Here is a 19,425-nt window from a genome sequence, read left to right on the forward strand (position 1 = left end):
ATAATTGACTTGCATGGTTTATATAAGTAAATAGTTATAGTTGAACAAATCATGCACTGGTACAGTTTATGTGTACGTTTAGTTGGGAGGATATATATTTTTAATTTTATTTTTAGTTTAATTATTTTGTGAAGTTATTGGAGCGTTTGCATTAAAATTTAATGTGTTTGAATTAGTTTAATCGTGAGTAAGTATATTATACTTGCGTTCTAACTACTGATTTTTTTAGAATAAAAATAATGACAGAGTATCATAATTCATTGCTATATATAGTTGAATAAATATTTTACTTTGCAATTTGTACAATACGATATGATTCTTTTGTACTTTAATATGAGATTTTTGAAATTATGCATAAATGAACGGCGATTCATAAATTCATCAGTGAAAATATTAATCAAAGCACAATGATTTAAAAAGAAATTGTATATATAATAAGTTACGTGATATTGATACTTATTAATAAAAGTCACATAAATATTAGAGAATATGCGCTCATATAGCTATACTGGGAATTAGAACTCAATATAAAAAATACAAAATTTGGCAATTTTTAAAATTTTGAACTGTATTATCTTTAATTTGGGCGGACCGGATTGGATTGGACGCGCGGATTTGACGCGAGTTCGGGTGATATTTTTGGCATTAATGTTATAATTTGTGCCAAAAGTACCAAATTACTTAAACAAAAAAATATCAATTAATTTGGTACTTTTGGCACTAATATTTTTAGTTGTGCCCAATAATAGAGCCAAGAATTTAGTTCACGAGGGGGGAGGGAGAGGGCTGAACTTGTACGGGGTTCGGGGGCGGTAGCCTCCGGGAATTTTTTTTTGGGACATTTCGTACATTTTAAATATTTTTTATTAAAAGACAAGCATACAAAAAGAAATTTGAACATTTCGTACATTTTAGGTATTTTTTATTAAAAGACAAGCATAATGTAGTAATAACGAACAACATTTTCATAAATTATATAGTCTCAATACATTACAAATTAGATTCAATACACTAATTTTTTTTTTTGAGGCATTCCATACATTTTAGGTATTTTTTTATTAAAAGAAAAGCATAATAATAATAATAACGAATAACATTTTCATAGATTATATAATTTTAAATAACACAATTAACATTAAATTAAATATATATGAGGGGATATAACAAGTAAATCAACTTTTATAAGACAAAATTATTTTATAATAGGTATAGACACACACACACACACACACATATATATATATAGGGTGTGGTTCTAGAAAGAACTACATTATTTGTGAGAACGTGAGAACCATCAAATCTAATGCATCCACTATAAAAATTAATGCATTCGCTGTTAAAATGAATGCACTCAAAAAAATAAAAAAATAAAAAATTGCTCCTTTCAGGATTCGAACTCAGGATCTGCATTCATCTTTTAAAAAAATTCAAAATTTGGGAGGGGGGTTCCAGCCCCCCCTCAATCCCCCATGTGGCTCCGCCACTGTTTGTGTCAAAAGTACCAAATTACTTGATTTTTTTTTCTGTTGGTATTTTTGGCACTAATATTCTCATTTATTCTACAGTAAGTAATTTGGTACTTTTGACACAAATTATAATATTAGTGCCAAAAGTACCACCCAAATCCGCGTGCCCAATCCGATCCGATCTGTCTAAACTAAAGGTAATACAGTCTAACGTTGTAAAAAAATAGTCAAAATTTGTGTTTTTAAGATGAATGGATAAATATTGAGTTTCATTGCTCAATATGATTATCTCAAAAATTGGCTCTAAATGTTATTGACTTGTAGTACAATTAAATTAAGAGGTTATAGCCAAAAAATACACGAACCTTGAAAAAAGTTGTAATTTTCACTTGAACTTTTAATTAAGCCCCAAAATGCATGAAGTTATATTTTTGTTGCAATTGTCACCTAAGTTTGACTTTCGACGAAATTAGAGCTTAATTAACAGTCGAAAATTCACCTGATGTTGGTCTAACTTCTGATGATGATGAGTATTTAGAAGTTCGGAGGTCTAAGAATGCAAAAATTAATATATGTGACTTAATTTTGACTGTCAATTAAGCTCTAATTTTGTTGAAAGTCAAACTTATGTGAAAATTGCAACAAAAATATAAATTCATGTATTTTGGGGCTTGATTAAAAGTTCAGGTGAAAATTGTAACTTTTTTCAAAGTTTATGTATTTTTTGACCATAACCCCTTAAATTAATTGTAACAAATTCAAAGTAATACCAACTCTGTTATCAAATGAAGGAGGTCATAAAATCAAAAGCCCTAATTTTAGTTTATCGGTAATAAATGGAAATAATTAATTCGGGGGGTCCGGATAAAATTCTTGAGTTCGCAAATTTTGTTTTCACTATCAAATTTATATAATAGCCATATATTTATATGATAATACGTGTTATATTTTTTAGAGGCAAAATGGGATATACCCTTTTTGAAAGATGAAACATAAAATATATCCATTTTTTTCAAAACAATAAAATATACCCACTTAGGACATTTTTACCCTTATATGTAATTCACGCATTGCTCGACACTGAAGCGTTGAACATTGAACTGTCGAGCATCGAGGTGTCGAGCAATTTCAAATTGAACTATTGCTCGACACCTCGAGCATCGAGTGTCGAGCATCACGTGTCGAGCAACTGAGAACTGTCGAGCGAAGCGGAGGCGTCGGGCGTCGAGCGTCGAGCATTGAACTATCGAGCAAGGCAAGCAATAATTCAAATTGAACTATTGCTCGACACCTCGAGCATCGAGTGTCGAGCATCGCGTGTCGAGCAATTTAGAATTGTCGAGCGATGTTGGAAAATTAATGAAATATCCTTACCCTAGTTTTGATGATACCAAAACTCTTAGAAATTCTTTTTAGTAGTCTAGAACTTTTTCGAATTCAAGTGTTAGAGTTCAGTTTTCTAGTTAGACTGAAGTTCTGAAAACTGAAGACCGACGAACTAAAGCTTGAAGACTAAAGACTGCTCGACTGAAGATCGCAGCTGAGAAGACTCAAGTCAAATAATAAAGTATTTATTGGACGACGACTTCACTGAAGATTCAATTATGACTGAATAACTAATGTTGGCCACGTGGAATTAGCAGACTGATATATAAGTCAAGTATCAGTTGACATTCTTCATCGGACTGAAGCTTAAGTTAAAAGAAAGCCACGTACGCATCAAATACAACCGCATAAATGCAAAGCTAATGAAGATCGTCCTTTCCTGAGCAGAGCATTCCTTTTTGGTGCTAACTTTTCAGAGGCATCATGCTCCTGCACCTAGAGACATCATTCATCACCAAATCAGGAACCTCAAAGATTGAAGCCTCAGCCAAAATTCAAATCTATCTCACAACGACAGAATTCTTAAAGACCATCTTGCCAACGGATCTATTCAAGACTTCGCCTACAAATAGAGCTCGAGGAACATTTTCAATCTTCACCAATTCAAACACTCAAGCTGAACCTCTACCAAAATTGCAACTCAGCCTTCTTCACTACCTTCACAGTTTGAATCGAAGAAGCGAATACTCAAAGCCCACACCAGTTCACTGATTACATATATTCTCTTATATCCTTAGGCAAATCTATTGTAAAATCCCTAGCCTAAGTCCCCGATTGCAGAGAGCCTGTTCTCTGTAATCTAGTTGGTATTTCGAACCCCTTTTCAATCGAGAGAAAAAAGAGTTTGAGAGAGAGAGTTCGAGATAGTGGTCTGAACTCAAGAGTTCTTAGCCTTCGCAAGCAACACAAGTGTAGTCCTTGCAACTGCGAGTTAAGAAGGAGACAAAAAATCCAATCCAGAGTATAGGCACTGAAACTTTGTTTCAGTTGAAGGTTTGTTGTGTACCCATAAGCACAAGCCCAGAGTGATTGTCAGTGTGTTCAACTGACCGTGGATGTAGGAACTTGTTCCGAACCACGTAAAAATTTCTTGTGTTTTTTATCGCTTTCAGGATTTACCTTCTTATCTGTGCACAAGCCCTTTACGCAACTGAAACTGATAAACTGAAAAGAGAAACATAAATCTGACAACGTGTTAAATACAAGAGCTATTTCTTAAGTTTATTTTTCCACTGCTGGTGTTATTAGTCTAACTGATAAATATTTGGATAATTAGTAAGATTCATAACACTTATCTGATTTTAAAATTCTAGACTGAAGTCTTACGTAGATTATCAGTTAAAGCTTCGTACCTAACTAGAATCAAAATACTGAAAGTATCAGTCTACAACCTTTTTTTAATTGAAACTTCTTTAACTGTCGACTTCAGTCTAAATCCTTCAGTATCAGTCGATACTATCTTCAATTATATCAAAATAGGGTTATCTAATGTGATTTGTCTCCGGTAAGTTAGTTTGTTTTACCCAATTTCAATCATATTGTATATATGTAACACATAAAAATTAAAGAGTATTCACGCTATATTGGAAATTAAAATAAATTGAGCAAATTTATTATGAAATTAATTTTTGTAGCAATTAAACCTTAATTAGTAATAAGGCTATCGAAGAATGTGGCTTTTTTATTTTATCATTATTAGGTTTCTCCACAATAATGATGAAGACTTCCGGTGGCCCTTTTCTACCAAATGATTAGATGGGCCACGAATTTTAATTACTTATATTTATAATTTTATTCCTTTTTTCTTTAAATGTTGAAGCACAAACTAGTTTGCACTTACTTAACTCCTCTACAACGTTAATTTTTGGAATTTAACAGAAAAAGGGGTTCTATTTTTGTTGCATTTTCACTAACAGCCCTTTTCTAATCTAAACTAACCTGCAAATGAAGAAAGTTGGAACCCTCTGGGAAGTTTGAGGACTATTCCTTCTTTTTCTGGTAAGTTCTGTCCAACTATATAATATCATTGCATTCTTATAGATAGATAGTTTGTTTTATCTAGTTAACTAATGATTTTATTTCATACATTGAATTATGAAAGTATCAAAAATTATGTTTCATATATATATATATATATATGCTTACTATTGATAATGTCATGCTTACAACATGAATGAGCAATAGGGGCTAATTGCATGTGCTGACATGATTCTTGTAAAACTAATTTATTTCATCAACAAAAATTGGAGACAACACTTAATTATTAGTTCCCTTCTTTGTTTGGGCATAACTAAATTCCACAATAGCGACAAAATTTTTATTATGTCCCCTATTTTCTTGGGGGTTGCAAAGCATATTGCTTTGAGCCCCTAAACTCCTCCTTATCCTACTTATTCTCCAACCTAAATTCCTACACTTTTATTCTTGATGCAACAAGTTTAAAACAACATTCTCCTTTATCCCTCAATAAATATTAAATGTGAATTGAACAAATATGGTGAAAAATAAAAATGAATTTGTAATATTAGATTTTTAAATTCTATGACTAATACTCCCTCCGTCCGCCAAAAGTATTCCACAATTACTATATTTGGCGTCCGCAAAAAGTATTCCACTTTCTTTTTTAAGCCATGGTCCCACCATCCACCTTTATATTTTATCCTTACAAACACTCTTTATTTACAAAAAACTCACCCCAAATTCAATCTCAACCACACATCTCATAAAGTGGTGGGACCCTTTCTCCACTACATCAACATCATCACACATTTTATTAAACTCCGTGTCCGGCCAAAGTGGAATACTTTTGGCGGACGGAGGGAGTATTTATTTAGAGAGGACGAAAATTTATCTAAACTTAAATCTTGAAGTGGGTGAAAATTTTATTAATTAATTAAATATCGTTATTCAATCATTACAAACAACTTATGCAACATTATATACTTACTTATTCATTATTTTCATTTTTAAGAAAAGATAGTCTTCTTACTATAATCTAACTCTATCTCTCTCTTTCAATGAGATCCTATACATGTGGTGAGATCATAGATTGATTTGTAGGTGTTGATTTAGTGTATCTTACTGCTGATATTTATCTAGAGGGCGAATTATTTTACCAGAATTTGAATCCTGAAAGGAGCTAAAATTTTATCAATTTTTTTAATATCGTTATTCATCATTATATATTGTCTTATTCAACACTATATACAATCTTATTCATTATACTCACGAAAAATAACAATCTCATTAGAACCTACCCTATACAGTGATATGCGTGACATTATCATGTTATTGAAGAGTATATACTTATATCTGTTTAATGGATAGATGATCGTTTCTCGATTAATTTGAGTAAAAAAATAAATGTATGTATATGTATGTAATGGTCATAGGTGGTCCAATGACAATTCCATTTGTGTCCCCTTAGGGGCATGATGGGTTTGCCATTCCAAGGCTTTTGAGTTGTGGCTTTTGGGCAGCATTCTTGCAATGTTGGTGTCTTTTCTCACTACCTATTTCTACTCACTAACACCACCCTAACTACGAGGCTGCCCATATATATAATTATTTATTTATTTTTCTACCTCGTTTTGTATGATTGCTTGGTGCAACACATTACATTCTTTATTTATGATCATACTAGTATATGTTTTGTAGAGATTTTTTTGGGGCAGTATTTTTTTGGGGCAATACTTATTTACAGTCCACTAATATCACTTGCTTATTCGATTTATCTCAAAAAAATATTTAACTTCCCCGATGCATATATGCTTGTATTTAATTTTTAACTCCTACGATTAAAATATTTTCTTCCGTTAGACTAAATCAATTGTTAGAGCAAAACAGCTTTATGTTTGGCTATATTGGAATATTTTATCTGTGGGCGGTTGTGAAATGTCGAAATTTTATTAATTAATGATAGAGTGACAAATAAGTATTAAAATAAAATAAAATATGTGATGATATTGCGATTTGCAACTCCTCGAGTTCTATAATTCTATTCTTTTGCTGTTCAAAGTACACACCAGTTTAAATTACAGCTCCTCTGACAGTGATTAGCTGACAAACCCAGTATTTGTCTCTGCACTTTTTTTAAATTCTTTTTTTCATTTTAAAGAATCTTAATAGTCACATTGTACGTGTAATTAAAGGTTTTCTCATAGATATTTGCGAAAATAATGATGCTTCTATTCTACTACTATGCCTTAACCCTAAATCATTAGAAATTGCCACAACGCATTAGAAAAGAAATAAAAAACATAAGTATATTACTATAAATTATGTTGTGTGGTCTTTTATATTTACCATTTTAAGCCATACATCATTTACATGAATTTATATTGAAATTTTAAAATATAAATTATGAATTAAATTATGTCTTATGTAATGGTCCATGATCGCACAAATAGAGACACATTATATAAGAAACATCTGTGGCTGCTATCAAAAAGGGCATGCTACTTAATTATAGGTAAATTGTATTCATATTTATTATCGAAAAAAAGAGTAAACTACAATAAACAAAAATATAATAAGATAAATAAAGTTAATTTATACCCTCAACTTTCAAAGTTTTAGAAAGTATATATCATTAATTTATACTTTTACTTACAAAATCTTCAACTTTGAAAAAACAATTATTTTATTAAAATCAATTCTTAGTTGGATCTTAGGATTTAGGGGTTTCTCTACATTATATTCAATGATGCAAATTCCTGAGAGGCGACCCATTATTTCATCGTCAAATTTTGTAGTGAGACATAGATCAAACTTTAGTAAAATTTTAAACTTTTGAAGTAAGTTAATATAATGAAGAAATTTAAAGAATAAATTACAACTAATCCAACATAATATGACGAATCGAACTAGAAAATACTAACGAGATTCAAATACATTAAGCTTCGGACTTATATACTAGGCGACGAATATTGGTGTATTTGAATATTCGTGGAAAATAGTACATTCTCTCGATCAAAATAAAGAAAGTTGGGGGAGAAGGCATAAAAAGATGGAGCACTAGTTGGATGCACATGAGTTAGTGCACCTTTTGGAATTTCTTGCTATTTTTTACTCAACCTAACTGCAAATTTAAATCTATTTTAATTTTGTTTTGTTGGGGAAATGTGTGAGATGTATATAAAATATTATCCTATTTTTTGAAAAATAAATTAATCTGGAAATGATTTGTGTATTAATATGATTTAATGTTTGTTACTAAAAAAAATTAACTTTATTATTTGTTCTTTATATTTTGTTGTTTTGATAGTATTTCAGAAGCTTTCAACTTTATACTATTAACTCGAGTCCCAGTCAAAATTGCAGCAAATTTTTGCTTAATTTTTTTTATTAATTTATATTTTCTTGACCTCAGGTTTAATCTAAATCTAGAAAAAAGTACAATTTGATTTCTACCAAGAATTAAATAAAAGAGACTTTTTTCTAACTGAAAAAAGTGAAGATTCTTGATTGTTTCAAGCTTCACCCTATTGGTGAAACAAAAGCTTCACAAATATTATAGTACTGTAGTATTATATTTTAGCTTATAATAATCACACTGTTTGTTAATGGTTCATTATTAAACTAATAATTAATTGAATACTTCTGTTTCACTTTTTTTTTTTATTATCTGAAGTACGCCAGTTATTTGATCAGTTAAAGAATTGTCTGGATTACATATTATTTAATTTATTGAATTGTATTTGTTTGTTTATTAATTTGTAATAGCATAATTAGGGATGTTGAGCCAATTTACCGAGTTCCGAATCAATTTTATTGGATTATCAAATTATTTGGATAGAGATTAATCGGGTTGAAAAAAAATAGATTACAAAATTTCAATCATAACTTTAAATATTCGAGTTTTGGGTTAACCCATTAGATTAGTCGAGCTTGAAAAATTCTTAAAAAAATTAACTAATATATTTCTCTTGACAATATTATATTTGTAACAAACAAATACATACATAAATAAGTGACATTTCAACAACTTATATGCAACTCTGATGCATATAAAAATGCAAATATTTTTGTTAAATGATTATCATATTCTAATTTTTATATCTAGACGTTTTATGTTAATTATTGGACTAAAAACACAGAGAACTTAAATAATGACCATTGTAGTGGACAAAATTCGCACAAGCCTACTCGATTAAACTTATGAGGCACAACGAAACAGTCCAATTAGACGAATCGAGCCATTTCATATTAATGAGCTCATAGTCGGACCCAACATGAAGGGACATGCATGATCGTCAGAACAAACCTTAAAAAGGGTAGCTACTTGGCAAATAAGTCAAGGGAAAGTCAGGGAGATCATTTCCGTAAATTTCAGAGTAGTTATGACTGGGACTCAAGCCAGATGACAACCCTAGCCGTCATACATCTACCTATAAAAACAACCTGACTAGGTCAGACGAGGCATCCAATCATTTATACTCTCATCGCCTCCACTTACACGTTCTATACACAATTCGCTCATTTACTCAATCTGCTTCAACACTCACACATTCTAAAATTTGGTTTCACCCTGACCTGCCATGCTGACCAATTCGACCAACTAGATCTATTATATCAACCTTAAGTTATTATTCAATTAATTTTACATTTTACTTTTACTTCTTCTGTCAATTATTTCTTAACGCTTGACTGACTTGATGAGTGTCGGAGGATCTTCCATCGACACCCTCATCGGTGTTTCTAGAAGGGTTATAACACGTTTGTGGTTTCAGGTTGATAATGCCCGCCATTCCGTATGTACCTAATGTCCTACTCCGTAATTGTTGGATCCATCCCCAACAAGTATAACTTTCTAACATTGAATCAAAATACATTTCACAAATATGTGGAAAAATAAAAAATATCTTATTATACTAATTTTAAGAAGTAAAGTAATGACATTAAAAATCAAATAATGGGAAAATTTTCATATAATAATGCGAACGCATTGTTTTCGAGATAGTGCTGTAGGAGCCAGGCTATTTTCAGGCTAACTTTATCGGATGTCGGGCTATTCGGACTGTAGTTTTTTCGGGTTGAAATTTTTTAGACCTAACCTCTCAGATTATCGATCTAATCGGGTCAACCCACAAATTTCGGACTAAATTGACATCCCGAAGCATGATTGTTATTTGATTAATTTATTGATATACTATACAATTTCATAAGTCATACACTCTATATGAGTTTGCCTACTTTTATTCATAGTCACATTTCATAATATAATAATCTTATATCCAAGAAAACCAAAAAGAAAAAAGAAAAAAAATAGTTGCACCTTCAATGAAAATATGAGTATATATTTTTTGTATACTTAGTGATATTGCTTTACTATCTACATCAATCCCCAACAATTTCACATACACGTGTCCATCCCATCTTTATAGTCATTTATTTTTTTAAAGATGTTTCAATATATAGTTTATTTTCCAAATTAAATTTGTATTAATTTTTCTTTTACCACTACAAAAAAGCGCGTATTTACCGGCGAAAACTACCGGCGGCGATTTTGCCGTCGGTAGCTAACGGCGGCAAGGCGGCGGCATTGCAGGCGACCCGAAATTTCGAAATTACCGGCCAGTTACCGACGGCAAACTCGCCGCCGGTATGTAACGGCGGCGTCGCCGCCGTTAATGTTAAAATACGCATTATTTAATTAAATTTATAGACTTAACGGCGGCAAAATCCCCGCCGCTAGATAGCGGCGGCATTTGCCGTCGGTAACCTTTAAAATATAGGGCAGCGGGTTTGCCCATTTTTTCAGTTTCTGCGCCGCAACCAACCCCCCCACGCGAACAGAAACTACCCCCCCTCCCCTGCTGCTGCTGCTCTTCCTTCGCCGCCGCCGACCCAGCAGGTATCTCTCTCTCTCTCTCTCTCTCTCTAGATCTATATATATATATATATATATATATATCTAATTAATTTTAATTATATATATATAATTATATAATTTCACTTATATTATTTATTGTAGTTCGACGACCTCGTTTCACCGCCTTCTTCACGACACCCACCGGAAACCACCACCGTACGCTCTCTAATTTATTTATTTAATTATTTAATTATGAATTTATTTATGTATTTAATTATATATTAATTAAATAGATTTATTTGTTATATATAGTTAATTAATTTATAATAGATTTTGTTTATAACTAAATTATATGAAGCATGATTAATTTTAAATTATATTAATCCATTTAATATATGATGTTGTTAGTTTAATTTTAAATTATGAAGCATGATTAATTTTAAATTATATTAATTTTAATCAATTAGTTTAAGTTGTTTGTTAGAATAATTTATATATGTTGGATAATTTTGTTAAATTCAATGTTATGTGCTATGTGTTTATGAAATGTTATATTATTATATATATATATATTGTGGGATAGATTTAATCAATTTCTTAAGGATCTTCTCCCTTTGGGATAGAAATTGATTATTTCTTAAGGATCTTCTCCCTACAAATGATTGTTTTTAATTTAATTACCATGATTTTTATTGCTTTTATTTGTATTGTATTATTGCTTCGACATTGGGGGGTCGGGTAGACCTAGTATAGGCTTAGTAAATTAGGACCACTATGGTCACTATAGTTGCTGGTAGAGTCGAGCACTTGGTAGTTAGGATAATGGGGTTATGCTGTCGAAATTTTGTTAGATTTCAAGTAATTTATTATGTTTTATTTGTTTTTTTCAATTAGAATTTGCAAGAATGAGTGATAATCGTACGTGGATGTACGCGAGATACAATGATCGTACCGCATTTGAAACGGGGCTTGAGTTTTTCCTTGAGTGGGCGTTCAATCAAACGGCGTACACAGATGGACAAGGTAACATTAGGTGCCCGTGTAAGAAGTGCAAGAATCAAGCGTATTTAGATGTACCTACGGTCAGAGAACATGTTAGTAGGCGTGGATTTGTCCTGAATTACAAAGTTTGGGTTTGTCACGGGGAAGCACCGCTGTCTATGCCGAGAGAACATGCTATAATGAATGAGGATGATGGATTATACAATAACTACGAAAGGATGGTGCATGACCATGCTGGACCTAGTAATTATCAAGATCCTCCAAATCTGGAGCAGCCGCCCAATAATGACGCTCAACAGATTTATAACATGTTGGATGCAGCGGATACTCCATTGTACGCAGGATGTGACACGTACTCACAATTAAGTTGGATGACTCAATTCATGAGCATAAAGACTGAAAGCCACATGTCAGAGAGGACTTACAATCAGATGTCTTCGATGATGAAAGCTGCTTTACCAGAGGGTAACAACTGTCCAGAAGACTTCTATAGTACGAAAAGAAATCTACGTGGTTTGGGTTTGCCAGTAGAGAAGATCGATTGCTGTGTTAATAACTGCATGTTGTATTGGGGGGAAACTAGTGAGCTACATAGTTGTATGTTCTGTGACCAATCACGATATAAGGACAGCTTGCGTGCATCTGGGAGTCGCAGAAAGAAACAAGTGCCCGCTAAACAGATGCACTATTTTCCCTTAACGCCCCGATTGCAGAGATTGTTTGCATCTCCTGCAACTGCTGAACATATGCGGTGGCATGCGACCTCCACAGACGATGGGATAATGCGCTACCCGGCCGACTCTCCGGCATGGAAACATTTGAATTCAGTCTTTCCTGGATTCGCCGATGAGATTAGAAATGTGAGGTTGGGCCTCTCTACAGATGGTTTTGCCCCATTTGCACAATCAGGGCGTCAATATTCTTCTTGGCCAGTTATTGTCACGCCGTATAACCTGCCTCCGTGGTTGTGCATGAAAGAACAATTCATGTTCCTCACAGTCCTCGTGCCTGGCCCATCAAACCCAAAGATGAAGTTGGACGTATTCTTACAGCCATTGATACACGAGTTAAAATCTCTGTGGGAGGTTGGTGTGAACACTTACGACATATCGTTGAAGCAAAATTTCCAGATGCGAGCAGCTCTGATATGGACTATCAGTGATTTTCCAGCGTACGCTATGTTGTCTGGGTGGGGTACAGCTGGGAAATTGGCATGTCCACATTGCATGGAGAATACAGAAGCATTCACTTTGCCGATGAGTGGAAAACAATCGTGGTTTGATAATCATCGGAAGTTCTTACCTCCTAACCATGTGTTTAGGAGAAACAAAACTTCATTCTTGAGGAATAAGACATGCAATGTTGGTCCACCAGAACAAAGATCAGGAATACAAATCTTGAATCAAATCGAGGGGTTAGGCTTCGTGAAGGTTACCGAAGACTTCGATGGCAGGAACGCTCAACTCGCCAAATATCAAGATGTAGGGTGGAAAAAGAAAAGCATATTTTGGGATCTACCCTATTGGAGATATCTTTTGATTCGACATAATCTGGATGTTATGCACATTGAGAAAAATGTGTTTGATAACGTGTTTAATACTGTCCTGAATGTGAAGGGGAAGACAAAAGATACAGAAAAATCTAGAGAAGAATTGAACACCTTCTGCAAGCGGAAAGAGTTGAAGAAAGTGGATGGAACTCGAGGGTATCCGAAAGCATGTTATACGCTTGACAGGGAAGAGAAGAAGATCTTACTCCAATGGATCAAGAGTCTTAAGTTTCCCGATGGGTACGTGTCAAATATTAGTAGATGCGTTGACATGAACGCCCTGAAGATGCACAACATGAAAAGTCACGACTGTCACGTGTTCATGCAAATCCTTCTGCCTGTTGCATTTAAAGAACTTCTTCCTAAGAATGTTTGGGAGGCAATTACAGAGTTAAGTTTCTTCTTCAGAGAATTAACATCCCGCAACGTGGCCATATATGACATGAGAATACTGAGTGAGAAGATAGCTGTTACTCTTTGCAAACTTGAGCGTATCTTCCCGCCTAGTTTATTTGATTCAATGGAGCACCTACCAGTTCATTTGGCAGATGAGGCACGATTGGCTGGTCCAGTGCAATATCGGTGGATGTATCCTTTTGAAAGATATTTGAGGACATTAAAAAATCATATAAAGAACAAAGCCAAGGTTGAGGCGTCCATCGCCAATGCATACTTACATGCAGAAATGTCAACCTTCTCTTCGTTTTACTTTGAAGATCAAATATCTACAAAGTGGACAACTTTGCCTCGCAATATTGAGATGCCCGTTGCTGAAAATGATGATCCTCTTTGTCTCGCCATATTCAAACTTATTGGGCGTTCACTTGGCCGAGGGACGAAGAGATACATGGATGAGCGCGAATGGCATGCAGCACACATGTATATTTTGAGCAATTGTGCAGAGGTTGCAGAGACATATAGCAAGTGAGTATTCTCGTTCAATTTACGTATAAGAAGTGTTCATCATATATAGGTGTTAACATATTTATTTGATTCTTTGTATCCAAGGATCTTCAAGGAGGAAAAACGATATGCAAATCCTTACATGACTGATGCAGAGTTTGAAGTCGCGTTTCACAACGAGTTTATTCTGTGGTTTAACCATTACGTAAGAGACGATAAATTTATGTTAAATATACATTTACTTACTCTAAAATTGGCTAGCAAACTTAAATGATATTTGTGTGAAACAGGTTTGTCGTCCTTGTAACGACGAGTTGAACCCTTATATTAGGTCGCTTGCAGCTGGACCATTAAGGGAGATTGAAACATACTCCGGCTATTTCGTGAATGGCTACAGGTTTCACACAACTGATCATGATAGAGAGAGTGCGACTGTGAACAGTGGCGTTTGCATAAAAGGTTCGGTCTATGGTAGTGATAGAGATGTGCTAGACTTTTATGGGCGTCTGCAAGAGGTTTGCGTGCTGGAGTATCCGGGGTATCCAATTAAGCAGACAGTCTTGTTCAACTGTGAATGGTTTGACTTGTCGGCTCAGGGAACTTCTATTGATACAGACTTCAAGTTAGTTTCACTGAACCACACACGAAGATATAAGAAGTATGATCCCTTTGTTTTGGCGAGTCAAGTAGTTCAAGTGTTTTACTGTCCCTATCCCAGTACGAACCAATCAAAGAAAAATTGGTGGTCAGCATGCAAAGTCAACGCAAGATCTAAGGTTGAAGTGTCTACTGCAGCATCTACATCAACATTAGATCAACCATTTCAAGAAGAAGTGGTTACTATTATGCCTACTCACACAAGTGTAGGCATTGAACAACCACTTCTCCTTCATCCCCTCGGTGGAGTCGTTGAGATTGAAGATGACGATGAAGCAGAAGACGATGATTCCCCGTTGACATCTAACGATAGTGATGATGATAGTAGTGATGCTTATGAATAAATGTAAATGCACATTTTGGTTGAATTTGATTGCAAATTTGTTATGTTTGTTAGTTACTGTTAATGTTACGTTTCGCTATATATTTGTTAATTTAATTGTATGCAACAGGCATCATGTCTACCTCTCGAGGTTTGTTGGGATTTGGGAGGCGATCTGGCGTTAATGCGCCAGAAGCTACAGCAGATACATCTGATGGGTCTGGGACGCATATTTCTGGGACTCCCGAGACTCCCAATGCTTCTAGTAGTTCACGGGCTAGAAGGCCTAGGGGCCCTACAGCTGCCGCTATCAGAGAGAGAGAGGTTAAGGCACCTGATGGGAGGACGGTATTTCAGAGGCATCCTGAGACTGGGTAAGTACATTAGTTAAAATTACTGTTTCTCGTACACCATGATTAAGTGACAAAATTACTAATCCACAGTGTTTTGTTGGAGCCCACTGGCCTGTCCAAAGCTTGCACGTGCACATTTAAGATGTTTGAAAACCCAGGCGGGTACACATGGAAGTTGACGCCCCCGGCGATGAAGGATAAATTTTTTGATGAATTACAGGTACAATTAAATTTATAATACATATAAATATATCATATTAAATTGTTAAAATGTTTGATATTAAATTAATTCTCTTTCTTTCAACAGAAAGAGTTTACGTGGAAGCCCGAGGATGAGCATGACGTGAGGATCATGTGGGAGACAAAAGCCCGCAAAAGGTACTCCGACATGATGAGCGACTACAAGACAACTCTCAAGCAGTGTATCAGCCAAGGGAGAGAGATGTCTAGGCCCGTCTGGATGACTCCCGATTTCTGGACTGGACTCCGGGATTACTGGCATCAGCCCGAGGTTGAGGCTGTTTCAACTCGAGCTCGTGCCAACCGGATGTCCGAGCCCGATGGGGAGGGTACAGGGATCAGTAGGCACGTGGGCGGGTCCCAGTCGACTCGTATCCTGCAGCAGTATATGGTATGTAATTAACAAATAATTAAGTATATAAATTAAATTAATATATTGACTAATATAACTTATTTATCTTATATAAATGCATATACAGAGCTTGGATCCTGGTACTCCCCAGGATGCACCGAACTATGCCACCTTCCTCCGCCTCCACACGTACGCCGACGGAAGTTATACGTCGGAGAGAGATGCTAGAATTGACGTAAGTGTTTAAGTTTATTCAAATATTTAGTGAATGTATTTATTTTCTAACAATTATGCATTGTTATGTATGTATTAGGCCGAGGTTCATCGACTGGCCGCTGCCACAGGACGACAGGAGCGGCTAGACGAGGTGTATTTGGAGGTGGTGCAAATTGATAGGTCACGGATCTACGGCGTCGGGAGTGCCGGGCAGAGTCAGGCTAGTAGGGGGTCTATCCGCAGCACGGGCACTTCTGCGGTGTCTCAGCAGCTTTATGAGACACGGATCTCCACGCTGGAGGAGCGATTGGCGGCAGAGCAAGCACAACGCCAACAGATAGAGGAGCGCATGGCGGCAGAGCAAGCAGAACGCCAACAGATGCAGGACCGCGTGGCTCAATTGGAGGCGTTTATGAGGATGTATAATGCTCCGCCACCTCCACACCCTGATGCGATGATGATGATGATGATGATGCTTAGACTTATGTTTATGTTTTCAAACAAAATTACATTTGCACTTTCTTTTCAAATTTATGTTTTATTGAACTATATATTTCAAGTGCTTTAATTATTAAAACTATAAATGTTTTATATATTTATGGCAATGATGATGATGATTGCATTTAACATAAACAAATAAATTCAAATCACATTATAATAACCAAATTAAAACACTTTTGGTGTATTAATGTTAAAAAAAAAAAATTAATTAATTAATTAATTATTAAATATTAATTAAATATTTTACCGACGATAAAAATAAGGACCGAAACGAACTCGCTCACTAATTAACAACATATTTAAGGTATTATCTCCACATATTCAAAGATTATAATTATATGAGTGAGTATATAACATTTAAATGAATTAATAGATATAGATATATCACTAATACGAGTGTTCTGTACTGGTGATCACTCGAAAAGAATTTCAAAGTTAAGCGTGCTTGACACATAGCACAAGCAAGATGGGTGACCCACTGGGAAGTCGGGTCGCCGACTGGGAAGTTCGTCTAAAGTATGCAATACCGTATAAATACGGAAATAAATTGTGGATATACAATATACAATAAAATAAATAAATAAATAAATAAATAAAATAAAATAAAATAAAAAAATAAAATAAAAAACATTACCGTGGGCAAAACGCCGTCGGTAGTTACCGACGGCAATTTCCCCTCGGTAAATACCCGGCCATCCTCCGGCGTGAACCACCGGCCGGCGGTAGATTTTTACCGACGGCGAGTCGCCGCCGCTAGTTAGCGGCGGTAATCGCCGTCGGTAGTTTTCCGGCAAGGTCAGCCGGACTCCGGTGGCTCTCTACCGACGGCAAAATAGCCCTCGGTAACTAGCGGCGGTGTCTGCCGCCGCTATTTCTCCGGCTAGGCTCCGCCGTTTAACGGCGACAATTCCGGCGGCATCGCCGCCGTTAACTGCCGACGGCGGATGTTCGCCGCCGTTATTGTCGTTGCCGACGAACCGTTTAGCGGCGGGAGATTGCCGCCGTTATCGCCGCCGGTAACACTATTTACCGGCGGCCGTCTTTTGTTACCGACGGCATTTAGCCGTCGGTAATCAGCGCTTTTTTTGTAGTGTACTAAAATAACTTTACTTATAGTTTATAAAATTCACAATTCATATTTTTGTCTTTCAATTAATACAAGCAAACATAGAATAATAGGAGCAAAATTAAACAGTTGCATATAAATTATATTTTTCAAGCAATATATTAATTATATTTTCTTATATGTTTAAAAAAATAAAATGGACTATGGAGATGAGACAGAGGAAATACAATATAATACTCCATAAAAGACGCATTAGTATAATAAATAAAAAAATAATAAATTATAGGGTTAACTGCCTATAAATTCAAAATATTTTCAGGAATTCGAGTCTGAATTGCACCTGATCTTTTTTCCTTCTTCAGGATACATAACCTTTCATTTTTATTTTTATTTTTCTAATTTGGTCCGATTGTCGATTTCCCCAATTTTAATCTGATGTGGCCTCCGGAAAGTGACACGCTAGAAAACACCAGACACATCAGACGGCTAAATGAAAGGGTTAATTGCTTGTAAATCCAAAATATTTTCAAAAATTAGAGAATTGCACCCGAGCTTTTTTTTCTTCCTCGGAATACATAACATTTTTATATATAAAATTTGGTCCGGTCGTTGATTTTTTTCCAATTTTAAACTGATGTGGCCATTAGATATGATACGCTGTACAGAGCGAACGATAAAAAAGGCGTCTTTTTGTGTGAAATTAACATGGTGAATCACTATAATACTGGAAATGAACAAGATAATTACACTTTTTTCATTATCATTTTCACTTTTTTTTAAATTAATTTCACAAGTCTATATTGAAAAATTTATACATATGATAATACTAGAAATGACGATTTTTCCAGTATTATCTTGTTTCTTTATACTATTATAGCGATTTACCATGTTAATTTCACACAACACGACATTATTTCTTGTAAGTGGGACGCCATTTTATTTGGTTGTTCAGTGTATCCAGTGCATCATTCACAATGGCCACGTCAAATTAAAATTGGGAAAAACCTACAATCGAGTCATTTTTTTTTAAGATTATGCATTTTGAGGGGGGAAAAAAAAGACACATGTGCAATTTTCGATGCAATGGTGTGTTTAGTGTGTCTAGCGTGTCTTTTTCGATGGTCACATTGAATTAAAATTAAGAAAAATCGACAATCGAACCAAAACTAAAAGAAAACGAAATGTTATGTATCTTGGAGGGAAAAAAATTAAGTGCAATTCCAAATTCTCGAAGAAGTTTTGAATTTACGTACAATTAACTCTAAATTATACGAGTATATATAACACTGGTATTCTGGCAACTTTAACATAAAAAAACTTAACTTTCATTAATCATATCTACTACGCAATCATATAGTCACAAAAGATATCAATAATAATTATCTCTCTCGAAAGGATACATATTATATACATTCTCTAATTGCCGTGTTAAGGCAAGCTGATAGTTGAGTTTTTTAATTTTCCTCTCTTTTTTTCGTTAAGACTGAAATAATCATCTAGAAAGAAGTAGATAATGTCCATTTGATAAATTTCTGGTGAAATGGTGATATTTCATACATTAAAGAATCAGTATTATTGTTCCAACTTTGTTGATTAAAT

This window comes from Salvia miltiorrhiza, chromosome 1 (genome assembly GCF_028751815.1).
Source record: "Salvia miltiorrhiza cultivar Shanhuang (shh) chromosome 1, IMPLAD_Smil_shh, whole genome shotgun sequence".
Lineage (NCBI taxonomy): Eukaryota > Viridiplantae > Streptophyta > Magnoliopsida > Lamiales > Lamiaceae > Salvia > Salvia miltiorrhiza.